Source organism: Hippopotamus amphibius, chromosome 1, assembly GCF_030028045.1.
Source record: "Hippopotamus amphibius kiboko isolate mHipAmp2 chromosome 1, mHipAmp2.hap2, whole genome shotgun sequence".
In the NCBI taxonomy this organism is placed as follows: domain Eukaryota; kingdom Metazoa; phylum Chordata; class Mammalia; order Artiodactyla; family Hippopotamidae; genus Hippopotamus; species Hippopotamus amphibius.
Genome location: NC_080186.1, coordinates 42430593 through 42434633, shown reverse-complemented (window position 1 = coordinate 42434633; position 4041 = coordinate 42430593). Strand labels below are relative to the sequence as shown.

At 34.9% G+C, this 4041-nt stretch overlaps 1 non-coding gene across 1 annotated transcript; it reads left to right on the top strand.

Annotated features, from left to right (window-relative positions):
• Nucleotides 1-3634: 3634 nt before the first annotated feature.
• LOC130842541 (U6 spliceosomal RNA) lies at nucleotides 3635-3741 on the top strand. The gene has a single exon (XR_009050465.1). It is a non-coding gene; the product is annotated as a U6 spliceosomal RNA (small nuclear RNA).
• Nucleotides 3742-4041: the final 300 nt, after the last annotated feature.

Sequence of the window (4041 nt, the reverse complement as noted above, 5' to 3'; positions counted from 1 at the left end):
CGGGTGTATTCTGTTGGTAGAACCTGATTCATACACAGAAATCTAACTGCAAAGGAGTCTGGGAGATGTATTTTTTACAGCTTTCCAACCTCTACAAATATATAAAGAGAGAAATTGAAGTTGAGAGAACTACCCAAAATATCTACCATAGTCTGTTAATGTGGCTAATTTCAGTATTTTTTTTTACATTACTAAGCTAAGTTCCATTATATAATATTGCATTTTAAAATACACTGTTGGATTCAGTTAGCTAATATTTAAGACTTTCACAGGTATTTTCATAAGTGAAATTTGCTTGCAAGTTTCTTATGCTATCCTTGTTTGGATGCTCTGTCAAGGTTGCCTCATAAAAATAATTCATGCTCTCTTTCTATGTTCTATTCTCTGATATATGCATAAAATTCTACTCTTTGACACAGGCATTTGGAGAGGGGAAATAGGGAAGGGAGGTTGGATGAAAGATTGGAAAGGGAAGTATGCAACCAATACTACAGAGATACAGAAAGTTATAAGAGAATACTATGAACAGTTATATGCCAACAAATTGGACAACCTAGAGAAAAATGGACAAGTTTCTAGAAACATAAAGCCAACCAAAGCTGAGTCAAGAAGAAACAGATAATTTGAACAGAAAAATCACTAGAAGTGAAATAGAATCTGTAATAAGAAGAAGAAAAAAAAACTCCTTGCAAACAAAAGTCCAGGACTGGACAGCTTCACTGAAGAATTCTACCAAAAATACAAAGAAGAATGTATACCTATCTTTCTCAAACTATTCTGAAAAAAATGGAGAGGACAGAACACTCCCAAATTCATTTTTTTGAAGCCACCATCACCCTAATATCAAAACCAGACAAAGACACTACAAAAATAAAAAGAAAGAAATTGCAGGCCAATAACTTTGATGAATATAGATGCAAAAATCCTCAACAAAATATTAGCAAACAGAATCCAACAATACATAAAAAGGATCATACATCATCATCAAGTTATAGTCATTCCAGGGTCTCAAGGATGGTTCAACATATACAAATCAATCAGTGTGATACACCACATTAACAAAAGGGAAGACAAAAACCACATGATCATCTCAATAGATGAAGAAAAAGCATTTGACAAAATTTAGCATCCATTCATGATAAAAACTCTCACCAAAGTGGGTATAGAGAAAACATCTCTCAACATAATAAAAGCCATTTATGACAAATCCACAGCCAACATAATACTCAACAGTGAAAAGCTGAATGCCTTCCCACTAAATTCAGGAACAAGACAAGGATGCCCACTCTCACCACTTCTACTCAACACAGTATTGAAAGTTCTAGCCACAGCAAGAAGACAAGAAAAAGAAATAAAATGTATCCAAATTGGAAGAAAAGAGGTAAAACTGTCACTGTTTGCAAATGACATGATATTCTATAGAGAGAACCCTGAAGTTGCCCCACAAAAGCTATTACAACTAACAAATGAATTCAACAAGGCAGCAAGATACAAGTATAACACACAGAAATCCGTGGCATTTCTGGCTTAATATTATCAAAACAAACAACCCAACAAAAAAAATTGGGCAGAAGACCTAAATAGACATTTCTCCAAGGAAGACATACAGGTGGCTAAGAGACACATGAAAAGATGTTCAACATTGCTAATTATTAGAGAAATACAAATCAAAACTACAATGAGATACCACCTCACACCAGTCAAAATGGCTATCATCAAAAAATCTGCAATCAATAAATGCTGGAGAGGTTGTGGAGAGAAGGGAACCCTCGTACACTGTTGGTGGGAATGTAAACTGGTACAGCCACTATGGAGAACACTTTGGAGATTCCATAAAAAACTAAAAACAGAACTACCATATGATCCTGCAGTACCACTGACATATATCCAGAGAAAAACATGGTCTGAAAGGATACACGCACCCCAATGTTCATTAGCACTTTTTACAATAGCCAAGACATGGAAGCCACCTAAATGTCCATGGACAGAGGAATGGATAAAGAAGATGTGGTATATATAGACAATGGAATATTAGTCAGCCATTAAAAAGAATGAAATAGTGCCATTTGCAGCAGATCTATGTCATACTGAGTGAAGTAAGTCAGACAGAGAAAGAGAAATACATGATATCACTTATATGCGGAATAATACAAATAAACTTATTTACAAAACAGAAACAGACTTGGAGACTTAGCAAATGAACTTATGGTTACTAGGGGGAAGGGAGGAGTAGTTAGAGAGTTTGAGACTGACAGGTACACACTGCTATATTTAAAATGAATAGCCAACAAGGACCTACTGTATAGCACAGGGAACTCTGCTTAATATTATGTAACAACCCAAATGGAAAAAGAATTTGAAAAAGAGTAGATACGTGTATATGTATAACTGAATCACTGCTGTACAACAGAAACTAACACAGTATTGCAAATCAACTATATTCCAATATAAAATAGAAATTTAAAAAATAAAAATAAAAAAAAACCTGTGGCATTTCTTTACACTAACAATGAAATATCAGAAGGAGAAAAAAAAATTTAAATCCTGTTTAAAATCAGGAATAAAAAAAGACCCTAGGAAGAAACTTAATCAAGGAGGTGAAAGATATATGCTGAAAATTATAAAACATTGATAAAGCAAATTGAAGATGATTCAAAGAAATGGAAAGATATCCCATGCTTTTGACTTGGAAGATGGCCATACTTCCCAAAGAAATCTACAGATTCAATGCAATCTCTATCAAAATACCCATGACATTTTCCCAGAACTAGGAAAAAATAATACTAAAACTTACATGGAACCACAAAAGATCCAGGATTGCCAAAGCAATCCTGAGGAAAAAGAACGAAGCTGGAGGCATAACTCTTCAGATTTCAAACTATACTACAAAGCTACAGTAATCAAAACAGCATGGTACTGGGACCAAAACAGATATATAGATCAATGGAACAGAATAGATAGCCCAGAAATAAACCCACAAATCTACAGTCAATTAATTTATGACAAAGGAGGCAAGACTATACAGTGGAAAAAATACATTCTCTTCAATAAGTGATGTTGGGAAAGCTGGACAGCTACATATAAATCAGTGAAACTAGAGCACTCCCTCACACCATATACAAAAATAAACTCGAAATGGTTTAAAGACCTAGATATAAGACATGACACCATAACACTCCCTAGAAGAGAATATAAGCAAAACATTCTTGGACATAAATTGTAGTGATATTTTCTTCCATTAATCTCCCAAAACAAAAGAAATAAAAGCAAAAATAAACAAATGGATCTAATCAAACTTGAAAGCTTTTGCACAGTAAAGGAAACCATCAAGAAAACAAAAAGACAACCTATGGAATGGGAGAAAATATTTGCAAATGATGCAACCAATAAGGGATTAATTACCAAACTCTACAAACAGCTCTTACAACTCCATATCAAAACAAACAAACAATAAAAACAAAAAATGGGCAAAAGACCTAAATAGACATCTCTCCAAAGAAGACACACAGATAGTCAACAGGCACATGAAAGATACTCAACATCACTAATTATTAGAAAAATGCAGGTAAAAACCACAATGAGGTGTCACTTCATATCAGTCAGAATGGCCATCATCAAAAAAGTCTACAAATAAGTGCTCACTTCGGCAGCACGTATACTAGAATTGGATTGATACAGAGAAGATTAGCATGGCTCCTGCACGAAGATGACACACAAATTCATGAAGTGTTCCATATTATTTTTATACACTACCAAATGTAAAATAAATAGCTAGTGGGAAGCTGGTGCATAGCACAGGGAGATCAGCTTGGTGCTTTGTGATGACCTGGAGGGGTGGGATGGGGAGGGTGGGAGGGAGGGGATATGGGGATATGGGGCTGTATGTATAAATCTAGCTGATTCACTTTGTTGTACAGCAGAAACTAACACAACATTGTAAAGCAATTATACTCCAATTAAGACGTATTAAAAAAAACTCTGCAAATAAAAACTTCTGGAGAAGGTGTGGAGAAAAGGGACCCCTCCTACACTGTTGGTGGG